Genomic DNA, 19,485 nt, shown 5'->3' with positions numbered 1-19,485 from the left:
CCTTGCACCCCCCAACTTTTCCCAGCCAGTGGGAGACCCTCAGGTGGGATGGCAACCCTTAGAAACCTGAGGAGGCAGGAGAGGTCTAAGACAGTTGTGCTCTCTGAGTGTGGCCACCTGCGGAGCTGCCGGAGGCAGTGTGGGAGCCGTGGACACTGCTGAAGGGTGTCCTAGAGGCAGGCCTGGTGTCCACAGCCTCCCGGGCTGCACCCGGCTTTGTGGTCCAAGGAGGAGAAGCCAGAGGTCAAACCTATATGCCGTTACTCCCCTCCTGGCTTGTTCCTGTGGGAATGGCTGCCCCCTGGGTGATGCCTGCCCTCAAGAGGCCCCTGACAGCGGCAAGAGAGGCTGGGGCTGTGGGAGCACGAACTCTGCCTGACTGCTCAGGGAGCAAATGGCAGCTTGCCTGGGAGGCAGGGCAGGGAGAGGGGTGCTCCTGGGTGGAGGTTCAGAAACCCAGGACGTGAAAGAACAGGGTTTGCTGAAACAGCTGAGATCCCAGCATGCCTGGAGCAGAGAATCCATGGGACACACAGTCAGAGGGGCTGGCTTCTATTTTGCAAAGCCAGAGAGGTTGTCAGGGGCCAGGCCTCAAAGAGCCTTGAATGCCTGGTGTCCCAGTCAGGATGGGCTAGTGCCGCGTACCAAACGTCCCCTAAAGATCAGCACTTTAAAATGGGGTTTATCCCTCACTGGTTCTGAGACCAGACACAGAGGGGCTGCTCGCTGCTGCCGTTCAGGGACCCAGCAGGTGGAGCAGCAGCCTTCTGAACACTCGCCTGTCACAGAGGAGGAGACAGACACTTGTGGGCTTGTGCAGCTTCCTCCCTAAAGCAGCACTTGTCACTTTCACTCAAGTTTCCTTGAGCAGAGTGGCCATAGAGCCAGCCTGACTGCTTTGGGTGCAGATGGACAGGCTGCCGCCCTTGGCCGAGGGAGCAGGTGTTGCTTGGTGGTGGGTGGATGCTGACTGCACAGGCTCAGTGGGTTCTGTACCTCACCCTGAGCAAAGTGAAGAGCCTCCGGAGGCGTTGGATAGGGGAGGCTGAGAGCTCTGTTTTACTTCTTAACTTTATTGACTCACATCCAGAGAAGGGCATGAGCCCTAAGTGAACAGCCACTGGATCGCTACAAACTGAACACACTCATGTATAACCAGCACTCAGATCAAGGGAGGGAGCCTCACAGCCCCAGGGTACCCTGTGTCCCGTGAGGCATTGCCTGCCCAGGATCCATGTGCCAGCTTGTGAGTTTTACCCACCAGCATCTTGTACTTGGCGTGCCGTTTCTGAGACTCACCCCTGCTGTGTGGTGGTCGGTGCTGGTTTTCCATTGCTGTGTAGTATCCACTGTATGCACATACTGTGGTCTGTCATCCCTTCTACCTTTGAGGAACATTGAGGTAGTTTACAGTTTGAAGATCTTTAGACTGACCCTGCCGCAGACATTCTGGAACACATGTTTGGTGCTAGCGTGTAGCATTCCCATTGGCTACATGCCTGGAAGTGTAATTACCATGGTCTAGTGGTGTTACAGAAGGCTCCCCTGGGTGGGGAGAGACTAAGGCAGTGATCCAGGCCAGGAGAGGGGGGAGAGACAGGGTGGGCCACGCCCTCCACCCCTTCAGCCTCAGAATCCAGAAACATCCTCAGGGTAGTCTTGTCTTCATGGGATTTGCAAGGTGAAAATCACATGTAGTGAGTACCACTGAAGCCCATGAAGTAAGGCCCAGACACAGACTGTAACATAGAGGCCTCACTGTCTGAGTCAGACCATGACACAGCGTGTTTGAGTGCACAGGCAGGAGTGGCCATGTCACAGGCATCGTAACGCAGACTCACATCTGCCAGGCGCATGTGAGAGGACACCCCCACTAGCTAGTCCCAGATCCGTGCCCATCCGACACATGAGGAGACTGACCCCATCCAGTGAGTCAGCAAAAGGGACTCCAGGGCAGCCGGGCCTGCTTGAGCCCCACTCTGCTTCCTGCTCTTGGGCACGCGGGAGGAAGGGTCTGGGATCATCCCCTCACAGGGTGGTGACACATGCCCTGTTACGTCCTGGGGAGACAATTCTTAATAGGGGGGCCAAGAGAGGGTAATTCTTTGCCTTAAATGAAGCCAGGAGAACAATGGGGTTTCAGGCTTTGGCCTTGGGAAGACAAGACTGTTTGGGAGCATCCCCTGCGGCCTGCCCAGGCCTCCGCATGGTCAGCACCTCACGAGAACCAAGCAGAAAAGGCCATGGGCACTGCGGCCAATGCCTGTGAACTTGAGCCTCATTACCAGGAAGACCTGGCCTCCAGGCCTGCTCTGCCATGTCAGACAGGTGATGTGCTTGGTGGGGCTCCCACAGTGAACTCATGGTGTACCTGACGCTGCTGTGTGTGGCCAGCCCATCCTGCCAGGAGGCCAGACAAGGCTCTGCTGAGGTCCTTAGATCCATGTGGTTGACACATGGCCCAGCCCCCAAGCCATTAAAGGTTGGTCAGCTTGGGTTCTTATTTTAATAAAGATGTGGCATAGTAGCTCTTCTATCTGGCCTCCCCTGGCCCCATGTCTGGGTACCCAGACACAGGGTGGTCCCTCAACCTAGGGAGCTGCTGGCCAGCCATGAGAAAAACACATCTTTGTCACAGGTGCACGTGGGGCTTTTTATGTAAATTGTTTCCGTGTCTAATAGGAAGAGGGAAATTGAGGCTTCTGTGCGAGCCACCCCCTCTCAGCCAGGTGTGATGGCACTCAGATGAGTCTGCGGCCTGCTTTTATTAAGGAGCTGTCAGCTCTTCTCAGGTCCTTGGGGTCAGGAGGTGGCTTGGAGCAGTCTGCAGAAGGCCCAGCATCAGCATGGGGCACGCTGGGGGCCTCAGCCCAGTCCCACCTCCAAGGGGCAGAGGGCTGTGTGATGGATTCCCAGAGCACTGTGGTAGGCCCCAGGAGAGCCAGCAACGTCCTGGGGATGACCCTAGGCTCCCCAGGAGCCTTTTCAACTTCCAACAATGAGGGAAGAGCCTGCCAAGCCAGCGCGGGCCCAAAACTAGTTTGCTGCGCTCTGGTTCTTTGGGAACGTGTAAACCCTCGTTTGGTATCTATGGCAACTCTCTAGTAACCAGAACTCAGTTCTGCAAACTCCCGCTCTCTGTTCATTCTGAAACACTCAGAGCTGTTGGTCTTTTTAAAAAAATCTTATCTCACTGGAGAAAATACAGAAATTATCAAAGAATATAAAGAAAATAGAAGTCGCCTCTAGCTCCTCTGATGAGAAGACGCCCATGCTAGCGTTTCTTTGTTCTTCCTGCCTAGTTTCCAGGGTGGGATCATGTTGAGCACCTGCTGTTCTGTGCACCTTTCTCATTTTGCATCCCATCAAGAGCATTTGCCTGAGGGACAGAAACGGGTCTTTAGAAACAGGGCTGCTGGAGGCTGGGATTTGGGGGGCCTCCTGTGCTGTGTGATTTTATAGGAGCTGTCTGTCTGAGCCTCAGTTTCTGTACCTTTGCAGGGAGAGGTTCGGAGTGGCTTCTCAGGCTCCATTCAGAGCCAACAGCAGGGGCTCTCAGTGTTTTACCTGCAGTAGGGACTCTGTTCTGGCTTTTCTCCCAGGGAGGAGCCTGGTGATGCTGGGGGGGGCATAGGGCCGGCACTGCCACCTGGAGTGTGGTTCAGTTGGGAGCCAGCCCCTGAAGTTGGACTCACTCCTGCCTCCAGCACTTTCTCACTGCGTGATCGTGGGCAAATTACCTCGCCTCCGTGACCCCCACTCATAAGCCACTGAATTGGGTAGCTGTGGTAACTGGTTGGCTTAATATGTACAAAACATTTAGCACATAGTAGTGTCAGGAAATAGGAACTGTTGTTGCTCTCATGATTACTGATGTCTGTGACCTTGCAGGTGTGGCTTGTGGATTAAGTCGGGATCTTCCTGCTGTGCTCAGCAGAGTGTCTGGGACCCAAGGAACACTGCGTGGTGTGGCGGCTGGTCCGGCAACCTTCTGCTCGCGGCGGACCTGTGCTCAGCAAGGCCCTGAGCTTCATCTGAATGCCCTGCCACTGTCTTGAGAGTAATACTTTTGAGCAGGTGTCCTGCATTTTCATTTTGCACTGGGCCGCACAGATTTGGAAGCTTCCCTTGCTCTTAACAGTAGGATTCTTGGCAGTAACCCATAGGATCACCTGTTTTGGTACCCCACGTGTATGTGTGCTCAAGAGCCCTTTGTGAGGGAAAGGCGGGGACGAGGCACGCGCGGAGGCAGGTGCCCAGCGCTGCTCCGACAGCCGCTCCGGGCACTGCCAGGGTGGTGCAGCCTGCTGAGGGCAGGAAGTTGTCTGGTGGAAGGCCGGCCAGGGCGGAGGTCGAGCGGAGGACCTGCAGAGCTACAGCCAGACATACGGGGAAGACAGGACGACTCGGGTGGTAGCGATGGGAGCTGAGCCACGTGCTCAGCGGCCAAGCACATGTGAGGCGGAGGGGAGGGCGGCAGCGTGGGCGTCGTATCTGCTTGCCTCCCTCTGCCCGTAGGGTGGCAGGCCTGCAGGACATCCCACGCCCTCCGTGGGAGAGAGGGGAGTCAGGACCAAACCACGTGGGGCCTGGAAGGCCTGTGACAGTGCCCAGGAGCAAGGGGCAGCTGCAGGGGCCAGAACGGCATCCACAGGACAGGTGGGGCTTTGGGCCACCTGCATATGTAGGGAAGGGGTGCCCAGGACATGGACAGACAGGCCAGTGGGGCCAGGGGCCTCTGACTGACAAAGGCAGCTCAGCAGAGAGGAGAGGAAATTCAAGGAGAGGGAATGGCTGCTGTGCCTTCACCAGGAGCCAGGGTATTTGATGGAGGGGAGTCTGCGCCTCCCTGCTGAGTCACCCCCATGGTGGGGGAATTGCTGAGCCCCAGAATGGGAGTGGTGGAGGGTGTCCCCAGAAAAAAAGAGTTCAAGGAGAGGCTGTTCCTTTAAACGTTCCCGGCCACCCCTTGTGAGCGATTCTAATGCAGGAGGCCAGGTGTCCTGTGTGGGGAGCCCAGGGACTCCACAAGCCAAAGGAGCCACAGAAAGGGCTTGTGTGGATCCAGAAATAAAGGGAAGAATTGCTTCTAACTGAGGGAATCAGAAAAGGCCCTCAGAGGCCCCTGCTACCTTGGGTTTGGACCTGCAGAGATAGGGAAGGGTACCCCAGGAGGCGTGAACTGGCCAGGAAATGAGAGAGCCTGTTGGGGACAGCTCAGGTATGATCTCAGGGTTCAAGGCAGCAGGAGCCAGTTCTTCTCAAGGTGCTGGAGCTGGGGAGGTCTGAGCACCTCACTGAGGGTGGGAACTCAAGTAGGTGAAAGTAATGGGGAGCCACTGAAGACTTTATAGCGAGAGAGTACCCTGAGCAGAGCTTGTAAGAAGCCACATGGGCCAAAGGCTAGGAACCAGAAGAACCAGTTTGGAGGTGGTCATGGATTCCCTGAGGGAGGTGAAGAGGCCAGATTATGGGCTGTGGCTGTGAGGGTGGAAGGAGGGGTCTGATGAGGAGGCCTTAGGGGGGCGGTTAGGGCAGAGGGCAGGTTTGTGGAGTGTAGAGGGACTCAGGACACTGGATACATTGGATCTGGAGATCTGGAGCTGCAGAGGGGGGCCAGTGTGGGGGAAGATAGTGGGGCTTTGCCCTCAGGAGGTGGCCAGGGCTCTGGGAAGAGAAAGGTCAGCCAGGAAGAAAAACCAAAGGATGGAGCTGAGGCATAACTACACTGGGGAGGGGGGACGGGCCAGAGGGCTTTGCTGGGCCCTCTAGGACCCTGATGTGGACTGGCTGAGGAAGACCTGTGACTGGAGGACAAGGGAGTTGGCGTCAGGAGGTCCTGGCCACCAGAGGTCCCCACCCACAGGGCTATCCATCCTGAGCAAGGCCTCCTGCTGTGGTCCTTGTCCACCTGCTGGGGGAAGACAGCCTGTCTCCCAGAGGGCAGTGGGGATGCTGGGCCTCAAGGACAAAGGCAGGCAGGGGCAGGGGAAGGAGCTTGTGGCTGGGAGCTTAATGGCCCTGAAAAAAAAAAACATAAAATTGGAGAATTATGGGGAGACATAAACAGAGCTGTCAGGCATTAGCTGCAGGAGACTGCTCAGCCTGGGGAAGAGATGCTGTTGGCTGAGCCGGAATCCTTGTGTGTGTATAAAAAAGACAGAAGTTATAAAAGGAGGGAGATTAAGAAGATGTTGCCTCCACGCTCAGCTCCCTGGCCACCCTTCTTGCGCCCTGGCTGAGGCCCTAGCCGCACACTGACCTGGGGGCGGGGCCTATGTGGCCTGCCCGGGGCAGGGGCAGGGCCTGCCAGCTATGCCAGGACTGGGAGTGGGGGTGGGGAGGACTCAGGGCCCAGGCTGGTGGAAGGCTGGAGAGCCAGGCCCAAGAACGAGAATTTATGGGTGCTCACATACCCTGCCATCATCATTTTTGCTGTCGCTGCTGATGTCATTAGTCAAGCACTAATGGGCTTAAATTTCACCTTAAACTATACCCACTGTCCTCAGCAGATGACAAAAACCCTGCCGTGTCTCCGCAAAGCTGCTGGGCGGGCTCTGGCAGGCCCTGCTCCTCCCTTCTCCAATGTCCTTCTGGCCCCAGTGAGAGACTCCCAAACACCCAGGCTTGGGGACAGAATTCTTGGGGGTTTCTGGGAGCCCCCAGGGGGCAGGGCTCGGGAAAGAGGGCTTCTAGGGACGTTTTGGAGGATCTGGAATGATATGGCATGGGGAGGTGGGAGCCCAGGGTCCAGTGCCCCCTCCCTATGTGATATGAGCAGGACTGTGCCCCTCCAAGTTTCCCAGCGCAGGCATCATGAAGGGCAGCTGCAGAACCAACCCGAGAACCACCTGCAGTGTTCTCAAAGCCTTGGGGGAGTCCTAGTTGGTTTGGCTCAGTGGTTAGAGCATCGGCCTGCGGATTGAAGGGTTGCAGGTTTGATTCTGGCCAAGGGCACGTACCTCTGTTGCAGGCTTGATCCCCTTTCCCAGTTGGGGCATGTGCAGGAGGCAGCCAGTCAGTGTGTCTTTCTCACATCAATGTGGTTTTATTTTTCCTCTCTCTCTCCCTTCCACTCTCTGAAAAGCAATGGAAAAAATATCCTCGGGTGAGGGGAAAAAAAAAAGGCTTTGGGGAAATTGTGTTTTGCTCAGGCCAATAAAAATTGCAATGGCTTTGCTTGGGGATAGAATTCCATTCCCCCCCCCCCACCCCCACCCACCCACTTACTCACTCAATGTGACAAACCTGGCCCACGAATCCCTGGTTTGCTCTTGTCCATCAAAGGCTCAAGTAGCTGTTTGAGCCTTATGAGAGAAAACTCAAGTGGGTGATCTCTAAATGCAGTTTGTTTGGGAGACAAAATCCTTCAAGCAGTGGCTCTTAGGGTGGGAAGGGAAGTGACAAAGGGGCTCTGGGGACCATGGGGGTGGCATGGACCTGCTGGCCCATCTGGTCCATGAGGGTTGTGTTTGCCTGAAAAGGAGGGGACAGGAATAAAGATGGAGCTGCAGCAGGAGAAATACAAGGTCAGGCTGCTGGGGGGTTTCCCTGCAGTTTGCACATGTCCATGGCCACTGCCCGCAGCCTTTGTTTCCCATGGAGGGGCAAGCGGCCGGGATCTCACTGGGGCTTATCTGCCATCAAAGCTAGGCTGTAGGGGGCTGGTGCCCAGAGCTACCCTTTCCCATGGGAATCTCCCTCCCTCCCAAATCTCCAGCGATAGCCTTTTTTCACTGTGCTTAAACTGTGGCCCACCCACACCCCACAGCAGCGCCAAGGAGGCCTGGCCAGAGGAGCCTTCTATGTCCCTGTGCCATGGTGAGACAGGGAGAGAGGAGGCTGGGGCGCTGGTCTGGGAGGAGCAGGCCCTGAGCCACTGTGCTGCATTGAGCCTCAGACATGCCATCTGCCACCTAAGGGTGTTGACCCTACCCAGCCCTGTTGCGCCAGGGTGCAGAGCCAGACTTGGGCTGTCTTTATGTACTGAGGTTTGGGAGAGGCAGCTCCTCCGGCCCCAGGTTGGGAGCTTGGCCTCTGGTAAAACCCTGAGGGTCTTCACCCCTTCTCCCCACCAGTATTTAGAATTGGTTGTTGAGTCCTGAGGTGTTCTGTTTCTGATATTTCCAGAATAGCACCCTCCCCTCCAGCACTCTGCCACCACCTTGCCTGGCTTCCTTCACTGTGCTCTGGGAAACTGTCCCGGCCTCCTGCTCACTGGCCTCCACTCACTGGCTTCACCAGTCTATTCTCCGTCGCCGTGGCACCTCCTGATAGTGTCCCTCCCTCCCTCGCCTACCCTCTATGGCCTCCCATTGCCCTCAGCACAACGTCCATGGTCTTTGCCGTGGCCCACAGGCCTGTGCCATGTGGACCCTGCCCATTTGTTGTCTCTTCCCCTCTCATTCCACCTGGGATCCACATTTTATTACCCTCCCTCTCATTCCCTCCTGCCTCCCAGGGGCTTTTCCTTTTCCCTCACTAATTCCTCCCCATCTCAGGTCTCAGATGAAGATTGTTGGGAAGCCCCCTCTGGCCCTGTTCCCACTCAGGTATGATTTTGGGTCCTTCCCCATGCTCCAGGAGCTCTGAGCCCACAGCTGGCTCTGGCTGTTCAGTCCCTAGCAGGTATGGCACACAGGAGGCACTTAGTGACTGCACTTGGTGGGTGGACGGACGGTTATATGGAAGGTTAGGTGAAGAGGCCGTATGGTCTGTGAGGAGAGCCCATAGGCACCAGGAGGTAGAATTGTGAGCCTTAAGCAAGTCCCTGCCTCTTAGTGAGCCTCAATTCCCTGTTCAATGGTCTTCCCGGCTGCTGTGGCTAGTAAGGAGGCTCAGAGTGAGCTGAGTGAAGGCGGAGGCCCAGAGGCAGCAGATCAGGTACTCCAAGAACAGTGCACGGGACAGAACAGGTTTTCCCGGGGTCTGCAGTCCCCAAAGGTTGCCTCTCTCCAGGGGTAACACTGATGCGCACTCTTTTTTTCAATCTTCACCTGAGGATATGTTCTTACTGATTTTAAGAGAGAGAGGAAGCGGGGAGGGGGGGGACACACACATCAATATGAGAGAAACATTGACTGGTTGCCTCCTGTATGGACCCTGACCTGGGATCAAACCTGCAACGTAGATATGTGCCCTGACTGGGAATCAAACCCGCACCCTTTTGGTGCATGGGACAATGCTCCAACCGAGCCACCCAGCCAGGGCTGATGTCCGCCATTCTTGCTTGTGCCCAGGATCCCTGCCCTGAGGAGCAGACCTGGAACCAAATGGGCCAAATTCAAATCCAAATGCGACTGCTTACCAGGAAATTCCCTTTGCCTCTGGGCCTAATAATTGTGCTGTCTGTACAGTAGGGGTGCTCATGTGTTCCTTGCACAGTTACTCCGGGGATTAAGATGATGAGATGGGGAAGAAGGCACTTCTCTGGATACCCAGCGCATGGATGGCACCCAGGAAATACGGCCTAAGAGCATGACTTGTGGCCTTATGCCTGCCACGAGGGCCACCTTCAACCGCAACACAATGTTCCCCGCTGGGTCTTCCTACTTTGGCCAAAGTTGCTTCTAGAATTGAGTTTGAGCTTTCAAATCCTAGGCCTGACCCCATAGCCATGAATAATAATAATAATAATAATAATAATAATAATAATAATAATAATATAATAGGCCTTTCATTATTTACCTGTTACAGTGCTTCTGCCCCTATAAGCTGTGTGCTTCTGTGGCCTCATCCTCAGAATGAGTTACAACATGCAGGCTGCTTCTTGGAGTACACACAGAACACTGTGTGAGGATCACTGAGAGGGTGATGACGACAGAGGGCATTTATGTCCATTTTCTTGTTGGTTCTTTGGTCAACCCTCTGAAGTGGATACTTATCATTATCCCCATTTAATGGGTCAGGAAATGGAGGCCCAGAGAGGTGGGGTGACTTACCTGAGGTCACACAGCGAGTCAGTGGCAGGGCCTCAGGTACTGGATGTGTTTTCCAAAGACCCATGAGACTCGGTCTGGAAAAAGCCAGCATGAAATAGGGTGGAACACAGGTGCCTTTCTGAGCCCTTTTTCCACGGGCCTGGGGCTGCAGGGCCTCCGGCCAGCTGACAGTCTGTTCCCCCCGATATGCCAGTGAGGGAACATGGGCGGTTGGGCCCTGCTCTGGTCACCGCCCACTGGGCCTCTGGGCCAGGACAGCATATCTGCCCAGTTGGGCAGGGGTCAGCTGCTCCTGAGACAGGAGGCCAGAGCCTGGTTCTTGTCACTCCTGGGAGCCCTGCCCTCCTGGCCCCACCTCCATAGGCAGCTAGGACCAGGATAGGGATTTTTCTGAACTTTCCCTCTGTTATAAAAATTTATATATTTACCTTTTAAAAACAGCAGCTCGCTTACTGAGTCTTCCTCTGCCAGGCATTGCTTGGACGACTGTCCATAGTCTCATTTAATCTTTATACCACCCTCTGAGGGACATTCTCTCACTCCTGTTTCACAGATAAGGAAACTGAGGCATGGGTGCTGGAGTCACCTGCCCAGGCAGCACAGATTGGGGGTACCCCAGCCAGGATTCGGTCCCAGATATTCTGCACTGTCTATCAGCCATGCTCTTACAGCCCAGAGTCCTAGGGCCCTATGGAAGCCCAGCATGGCCTCTGCTTTTAAATTTTATAACGTGTTGTCTTTGTTCTGATAATTAAAGGAGAGCATATTGCTGGTAGAAAAAGAGAGAACAGTGACATGTAAAACCAAGAGTAGAGCCTGTGAGCACTGGGCCTGTGGTTTATCACCGGCCCTGGTGGCAGTGGCTGCCCATAGAGCTTAGGGCTCTAGCCAGTCCTGGCCTGTGTGTCCCCCAAGACTGTGCACCGGAAGTGAGGACACAGCCTATATGGGGATTCAGGTTTGGACCTTCCCTAAGTTGGGGCCCCAGTTTCCTCATCTGTAAAATGGGGGGATGATTCCTGTTATGCCCAATGCCCAATGCAGGATGCAGGTGGGCTGACTCCTTTTGGCAGCTGGAACTTGTCGCATCTTACCAGTGAGGCAACTGAGGTCACCCCTGTGCCAGATGGGAGCCTGAAACCAGGCTCTTTCTTCAACTATTATCCATAGAAATGTTAAAATCTTTACTAGGTGTCAGGTGCTCATGACAAAAAAATCAAACGTCCCCCTCTTTTATGCAGTGGAGCCTCTGCACACTCTCTACACTGCTTTTCCCACCCAGCTGGAAGACTGCACCCAGTGGCACACGAATCCCTTCTCACTTGCTCTAGTGCTTCACTGTAAGGACTTCCCCAAACATCCTTCCCTCCTCCCTTTCAGATGGACCTTTAGGGGATGTCTCATCCTTCGCCACAGCCTTGAAAGCCATAGTTCATCACCCCGTGCAGAGGACTGTGTGTCTGGCTGGGAGCAGGACTGCTGGGAAGAGGGCACATGTAGTTTTTATTTGGGTCTATATTGCCAAAAAACTCTTCAAAGAGATTTACAGGCTTACCCCCCACATCCCCAGCTGGACCAGGCACCCACACCATTGCCAGCCCAGTAGATGGAGTATGCCGTATCCATACCTGCTCTGTGCCAAGAAAATCAAATGGGCTATCTCCCCAAAGGAAATCCTCAGAGGCCAGGCATGTTTAGCAGCCAGGCTAGAAAGCATTAGAGTCTGGCCCTGTAGGCCCTGCACCCTGACCAATGATGTGACTTGGCTGTGGGCTTCAGGTCTCTGAGCTCAGTCTCGTCATTTGTAAATCAAGGGTGGTAATGATGCCTACCCCATGGGGCTATCGTGAGGATGAGGTTGGTAGGTGCAAAGCACTTATTAGGACAGTTCCCGGCACATAAGGCAGCGAGTGAGAACTGGCTGTTTAGCCTAGGTGGGCCTTGTACTCCCAGGACGGCAGCCCCTGGGGTGGATACTTGAGTCTCAGATTTGTTGTGCCTTCTTTTTTTAAATGTTTTTATTTATTTTTAGAGAGAGAGGAAGGGAGAGGAATATATAGAGAGAAACATCGATCAACTGCCTCCTGCGTGCCCCTACTGGGGACTGAGCCTGCAACCTGGGCATGTGCCCTGACCGGGAATCGAACCGTGACCTCCTGGTCTACACTCAACCACTGAGCCACACTGGCAAGGCTGTTGTACCTTTTGAAGGGGTCAGAGGAGGGAAGAGGGAATGGGGAACCAGCAAGGGAAAGAGTAGGATCATCGTATCCCAGCTTCCCACTATCCTGATGGGGACACTGAGGCCCAGGAGGCCTGGATATGAAGTGATTGCAAGCTTAAGAGTGAAGCTGCCAGGAAGCAGTGCCAAATGCAGAGTCCCAGGGTGGCCAGGCCACTGCAGCAACCAGCTCTGAGACAGGGTTCAGGGATGCTAAGCCCAGCCTCCAGGACTCGGGGACCAGCGGATTGAAAGGTTGAGATCTTGCAGCCCACTGTAATACACAGGCTGGCAATGTTGGCCTTACCTGGGAGCCTTTTAGATTGCAGAATCTCAGGCCTGACCACCACAGCAGAATCCACATCTCACTAAGATGTGTCCACTAGTGTGTGAGAAACACTGAGACTGCAGTGGGAAAATAACTCACTGCCATGGGAGATGGGCTGCCTGTCCAAGGACAGGCCTTAACCTTTAGTCCCAGCAGCCCTTCTCAGCTCTAGGGGTGTCATTATCCCTCATAAAGCCCTTCCTGAAGACCCTCAGTCCCAGGCACCCACAGCTCTCTGGGGGACAGAGAAAGTATAAGACTCAGTCCTCACTGCCCCCCCCTCCCCCCCACTGGGGCCCTACCCTTCATTGAGCCTCCCCCTAGTGCCAAGTACAATATCTCATTCAGTCTCAGGATAACCCTGTGGTATTAATAAGAGCAGGTTTTGGCTGAGGAACATGAACATCAGAGAGGTTAAGCGAACTGCTGAGGGCTACACAGCACATAGTGTGCAGGGCTGGGATTTGAACCCAGAGCTGTGTGGCATCAGGGCCTTAGGCATTTATAGTCAAGGTTGTAGTGGGGGCAAATGATACCTCCCCTCCCCCAAAAGCCACACAACAACCTATGAGTCCTCACAGTTGGCTGGCCTGGCTGTTGTGAATCTGACATCTTCCCCACAAGAGGCCTGCCACTCTCCATGCCGGCACCACAGAACCAGCCAGGTGGGAGTATCCTGCAACTTTTCAAAACAAGGCAGCTCTGGGGACAGGCAGAGTTATCTGTATACAGCTGGAGGAGGTCGTTTCCCCCAGATGTTGAGTGACTAGAAGCTGGGGGAGGAACTTCTGGGAGGTTTGGTGCAGTTGGAGCTGGGCTGGGAAGAGTGAACTGCCTTAGCTGGGGGTACAAAAAACCCTTGCACAGAATACTAGCAGAAAGCCTCCTGTTCACCCTGGAAGAAACAGTGCTGTTCAGGACAGCCAGACGCTGGCTCAGACAGCATGGCCTCGCCTCATTTGTACTCCAGCACCTCCACACTTTACTGCTCTGAGGAAAATCAGCCAGGATGAGGCGGCTGCCGAAAACCAAAGGCAAATATTTTCCGTCTTGAGGAAAGGACCCCCAGGCTGCCTCTGGAACAGCGGCTAGTGGTTGCTTTTCCCTGGTGAGCTTCTGGTCACCAGGCTACGTGTCTGGGGGGCTGGCCAGGATCCACCCCCACCCAGGAGAGCAGGAGCAGCAGATCATCCATCCAAGCCATGCCCAGGAACGGAAGCCCCCTTCCCTGCAGGTGTGTGAGGGAGCCAGGAGCAGGTGGTCCCAGCTGTTTGTGGCAGCGGCCCTCCCCCACTGAACCCAGCCTTGAGACAGAGGACCCTTATCAAAATAGTAGCCGTCTCTTACTCTGTGTTGGGGGGAGGATATAGATCCACCCAGAGCTGCTAGCCCTAAATGGATTTATAATTTAGTCATCAAAATAGCTGCGCATGTTTAAAAAGTGGTGGTACAAGGCTGTGTGAGACGTGAGCCCTGTGTGGACTCCAGGCTTCACTACCATAACTCTGCAGCCCCAGGAGCCAACCCCTCACCTGGGAACCCTCAATGGGGCCGGGGAGACCTGAGGCAACTGGATCTGCAAGAAGCAGCAGGTGGGGAAGCTGTTGGCAGTGTGACTTCTCTCTCCAGCTCCCTAGCGCACAGACACCCCTGCCCTCCTCCTCCCACACACACACAAACCAGTTTCTTTAAATTTCCTAAGAAGCAAACCAGAACCTCATTGCCATCTATCTGTGTCTTACCCCCAGGGTACCTCCCTGAGCCCCAGCTACTGAAAACAGAGCAAACAAACCAGAGGCCTGACCGACAGGGCCCAGAACAGCCCCTCCCCACTCTGGAACTCAGTTTCCAAGTCTGTAAAATGAGAGGGGATGTCATCTCCTAGAAGGGCAGGTTGAGGGTTAGGAGTAAAATCTATCAACATACTTTGGCCATAGGAGAGGACCAGACTGAGCTGCCGATGCTGCTGCTGTAATACCCACTCCAAGAGTCTGAGGGTTACTGAGAACTTTCTAGATGTGAGGGGGGCCTGAGGTTCCAGGCCCCAGGTCTAGGCTGGCTGGGGGTTGGAGCCACTTGAGAACCAGCTAGGCCGCCCCTATGTGCTCAGGGGGCCCTCTGTCCCCCTCCTTCCTTGACTTGCTTTCAGGGCAGGCTGGGCCCAGCAGCTAGTCCAAGGGTGTCATCAGGCAAGCCCAGCACAGCTGCTGTTCTCACATCTGTATTCCACATGCATCTCTCCTGCCCCCAGCCCATCAGGCTTCTTACCTCTGGTAATCCAGGCCAGAGGCCTTGGGGTGGGGGCCCAGCCCTCCCCCACCCTCCAGCTAAGCTGGGGAGAGAAACCTGGCTCCGGTTCCCGAGCAGAGAAGGTTGTGTTCTTTCCTGCCACTAAGCCAGGAGGCTCCTTGCCGCTGGAATGCCTTTTTCTTTCCTCTCAGCCCACACTCCCCCAGCTCTCCCGTTTTGCAGCGGGTCCGCTACCCCCACCTCGTTCAGGAGGGAGGTGCTCAGGGGCCCCAGGCTGTGGGTCTCCAGGATTGGGCACCTAACAGTCTGGAAAACGTCAAGTGACTGACTCAGTCAAAGCCTGCGGAGGGTTTCTGCAGCCCCTCCTTCGGGGACAGGCTGGGGTTCGGGTGGGTGGCCTTTTGGCGAGCGGGGTAATGGGAGTGGACGTGAACTTCCTGCTGTCTCATTCCCGGGGGGCGGGGCCTGCGCTGCGGGCCGGAGGGGAAGGGGCCGGGAGCGAGGGTCGGGGGTGGGCCTAGAAAAGGGGGCAGGGACCCCCGTGCGCCCTGGCGCGGGCGGAGTTCGCTCGAAGTTGGTGTGCTCGCCCGCTGCTGTTTAAATGCTGTTTGTTTGGAGCAGCTGAGGGAGGAGGCCGGAGTGGGGGAGGCAGCGCCCCGCTCGGCGCCGCCGCCCGAGGGTCCTCGCGGTAGCAGCTCAGCTTCGCGGGTGACTGAGGAAGGGGGGCGCAGGAGAGGGGCCAACAGCCGGGGCGCCCAGCGCCCGGGGCCCGCAGCCGCTGTGCGCGCAGCCAGCCTGCCAGCGGGCAGGAGGCGAGGGGACCACATTGCAGTTCTCCCCGCCCCCACCCCACCCGTTTCCAATATTTCGCAGAAAGGCACGCGGCTCCTAATCGGTCCTTTCCGGGCTGAGCTCTAGCCGCGCGATGCCCGCGCAGGGGCGGGGGCCGCGGGCCGGGGGCGGTGCTCAGAGTCCGGAGCCACCGAGCGAGGTGAGGAGCCCGCGGCCTCGGCTGGTGGAGCGGGCGGGCGGGCGGGCTAGCCGGAGAGGCAGACATGGAGGGGGGCAGATTAAAAATAATCCTCGGGCTGGGAAGCTCGCGCGCGCTCCCTCGCCTCGTTCGGTGCCAGGGGACTCCAGGGGAGGTGGCGTTGGGGAGGGCAGAGCGGGATTCCCCCTCCTCCGCGGGGCGGGGTGCCCGCCTGCGCGCCGCGGCAGCACGTGCGCCGGGCCGCGCGCCCGGAGCCCTTCGCCCGGCCTGGAGCGTCCCCTCCCCGGGACGGGCGCCGCTGGCGGCGGCCTCCGCCTGCAGCCTCGCGGGGTTGGAGGGAAGCGCGCCATTATTTATTATTTACGAGCGTTAATAGGTTTGAGCGCGGGGGGTGGGGGCCAGGACGCCGCGGGGACCACGGCGTTCGGGGAAGGGGTGGAGAGGGCGGGGCTGCGGCGCGTCCGGCTTTCGGGGCGCACCTCCGCCCGGCTCCTCAGCCGGGGGGGGCAGCGCGGAGCGCCGGGAGGGAAGTGCTGCGGCCCTTGGGTTTTGCTTCTCGGCCTCGGTCCTGTGCGCCCTCGCCCTTCCCAGGGCTTGGGGAGGGGGCTGCGGGCTGTGCTCCCAGCCCTGCGCGCCCCTCGCGGCCGCCGCCGCGTCCCCGCCGCAGCCTGGGCCTCATTTATCATCATCTTTGGTCAAGTGGAGTGTGCAAGGAACAGCTGCTTCACTCGGCTGACTTCCGAGGGCGGCCACAGCGGGAATCCGGGAGATGAATGGCGGGGGCCGGGCGGGGGCGGGGCCGCAGCGCGGGGCGTCCCCTTCCTCTCGCGGCGCCTCCGATTACCTCGGGTCGCGGGCGTGGGCGCCCCAGGAGGCCGTGGGCGCGCTGCCGGCGGAGCCCGAGGTCGCCGCGACCTTGCCGGGGTCAGCGGGCTGGGCTGCGGAGGCGGCGGCGCTTTCCGCGTCGGAGCGGAGGCCGGGAAACGGGCGGGGCGGGCGGGGGTGCGGGGAACGCGAGTGGAAGGTGAGATTTTACCTGCCCCCGAGGGAGTGCGGCGGGCGCCCTGCCTTTGTGCGGCGCGGCTGGAACCTGTGCTGCCGCGGGGCGGAGAGGCCGCCGGCCACCCCGCGCGCTCGGCCCCGCGGCCCCAGCGCGGCCCTCGAGGGGGCGCCCAGTGGTCCTCCCCGCTTGTGAAGGGTTCCGGGGTGTCGACCGGGGCTGGAGTCACCGGCCGGGTCGCGGGCCCGGGATCGTCAGAGCCGGGCGCGCCCGGTCCGGTTGCGCCGAGTGGAGACCGAAGGCGCGGCGTGCGGAGCCCGCGCGGCGTGAGCGGGGGGCGCCGCGCCGAGCAGGACGCCCCCGGCGGACCCCGACTGAGCGCGGCCTCCCCTCGCCTGCCTCTCCCCTCCCAACCTCCGCCCTTCTCTCTCCTTAATAATAAAATTATACCAAGCAGTTTGCGGTGTGGCAGGCGGCCAGAAAAGCGTTTCTTTAAATGCCGCTGTCTCACAATTAGGCAGCGAGAGGATCTGACGCGCCGCGGCGGCCTGACGGGCGGCTTCCTCCCCTGGGGACCGGGCAGGGGCGACGCCGAGCCCCCGCCGCTCCCCGCTGGGCCTGGGGCGGGCAGGACGCTGCGGGGAGGGGGTGGTTCCCACCCAGGCTGGGGAGGGGAGGAGGGGCTTTCCCTGACTCCTCTGGGAAGCTGGGGTGTACAGGAGAAGGACCTCCCCAGCACCCTTTTTGGCCCCCCAGTTCTGAGGTTTTCTCTGGTTGACAAAGGGGCACCCTGGGGCAGAGCTGTAGAGAGGTCTCAGCCCTGCTGAGCCTCTGGACAAGTCACGTCTCTCTCTAGCCTTTCATTAATTCCCCTGCAAAATGAGGGAGAGGTTAGGCCTAGAATATGCTCTGCAGACATTGGCTTCTGCTGGGCCCTCTTTATTCCTCACATAATTAAAGTTCCCATTCTCACAGCTTACCCTGACTGCCTACTCTCCCCATTCCCAGAGCCTCCTGGTGTCACACCCTGGAGTTGTCTGGGTGTCTGTGCCTCAGGAGTGCAGGGCCCATCATGCTTTTTTCCTCTGCATCCTCAGCACCCAGCTTGCCGTCCCCCTCCCCCTGCCCCAGAGACTGTAAGCTGAGCAGAAATGGACTTAACAGGTGAGTGGGTGCAGGCACAGAAGGGGCTATGACCCAGGGGCTGTGGACAGCAGAGCGCGACTTGGTCTTTCCTCCCAGATGGCCTGTGGTACGTGTGTTGGTCTCCAAGCCTGTCACCATCAGCCTTCTCTGGGTGGCACCCTTTAGAGCTATGATGAGGGTTAAATAATGTACCCAGCCAGGATCTGCCCCCATGCGTCCCGTCTGCCCACCCACCCAGGCAGTAGGCAGTATTTAATAGGCACCTACTGGGGCCAGTTTCTGGGGTTAGAGCTTAGGACCTAACAGATGAAGCCCCTGCCCTCATCAGGCTGCGTTCTGGTGAAGGAAGCACATGTAAAACTAGTCATTATACCGTGAATTATATGTAATTATTGCTGTGATGAGTGCCACCAAGGAGCCCTTCGGGGACCCAGCAAGGTGGTGGGCGATAGGGTCTTGTCCAAGTGCTTTGTGGACCTTAGGGCCTCCCAGTCTTTGCAGCTCCCCACCTCTCTACACCTCCTTTTCAAGGCTTCTGAGCTCCCCTTTCCCACAGGCCACAGCTGCATAGACCAGCCCTGCCTCCTTCCGGAGCCTGCCACACTTGCTCTCCTGCTCCACTCCACCGCTTACCTGATTTGTGCTGGTCTCAGGGTTTCTCCCAGGGGCTAGGGAAGGTTCTGGATGCCCCTCCTGCTCTCCTTCTAGGTGTCCAAATTTCCCACCCAACAAGGCCCTGCCTTTGCCCATGAGAAGTTCTGGGTCAGTTACATCAGTGTGTATCACCTGGGAGCTTGTGACCAAATACAGCACACAGACAGCTTCTGAGCTCTGGCATGTTAAATTTTGTACTTGGTTGAAAACATTTTTTAAAATGAGATTTCCCTTTTTATAAAATCCTGATTTCTGGCTTTTTAAAATGAAAAAACTCAAGCTCTGGCACCCTGGGCCCTCATTCCCATAAGGCAGCAATTCACTGGAGGGCAGTGGGGCTCCTCCTCATCTTATTTGTGACCAGGATCCCCAGTTTTCCTCCATTCTCACCTGCCCACCTATGAGCTGGAGGAGAGTGTTCTTTGTTGGATGAATAAGGAGTTGTGGCCACAAGTTCCTGTCCCCACCCAAATGTGCTCTGTACCGCTACCCGGCGGCTTGTTCTGGATATTTTGATAAGGTTAATATGACATTTTACACACTTGAACAAAAATTTATTGTTACGGGAAATGGAGATATAGCTGTGAACAAAACACAAAAAAATCCCTGCTCTCATGGAATTTTTGTTATAATGAGGAAAGACCAATAGCAAAACCAGCTAGCCAGCCATATGGCTTATTGCAAGAGGATATGAGCACTTTGGACAAGTAAAGGAGAGAGCAAAGTGTGCCTTTTCAAGCCTTGTTAGGAAAGGCTGCCTTAGAAGGTGACATCAGTGAAGTCTGTGGGCGGAGCCATGTAGATGTCTGAGAATAGAATTCCAGCAGAGGAGACAGCAGGTGCAAAGGCCCTGAGGCTCAGGGAGGTGAAAGTGCTTGCCCAAGGCCCCAAAGTCAGTCAGTAGCCAGACAAGCCATAGGCTTGGTGCTCTGGTGCTTCTACTTCCCAAGGGAA

General features: G+C 56.9%; 1 protein-coding gene across 2 annotated transcripts in view; it reads left to right on the top strand.

Annotated features, from left to right (window-relative positions):
- RAI1 (retinoic acid induced 1) overlaps positions 1–19,485 on the top strand; it is a 112,059-nt gene that overhangs the window by 71,197 nt on the left and 21,377 nt on the right. Inside the window, exon 1 of one of the 2 annotated variants that reach the window (XM_081162927.1) lies at positions 15,692–15,731. The exons of the other annotated variant lie outside the window; for it this stretch is intronic. The gene's annotated coding sequence lies outside the window, so the exon portion shown is untranslated. Of the gene's footprint in view, positions 1–15,691; positions 15,732–19,485 lie in introns of those variants that run through there. 2 annotated transcript variants of the gene reach the window in all.

Source organism: Miniopterus schreibersii, assembly GCF_964146895.1.
Source record: "Miniopterus schreibersii genome assembly, chromosome: 16".
Lineage (NCBI taxonomy): Eukaryota > Metazoa > Chordata > Mammalia > Chiroptera > Miniopteridae > Miniopterus > Miniopterus schreibersii.
Note: the sequence above shows the minus strand (reverse complement) of the source record. Positions and strands in the feature narration are given on the sequence as shown.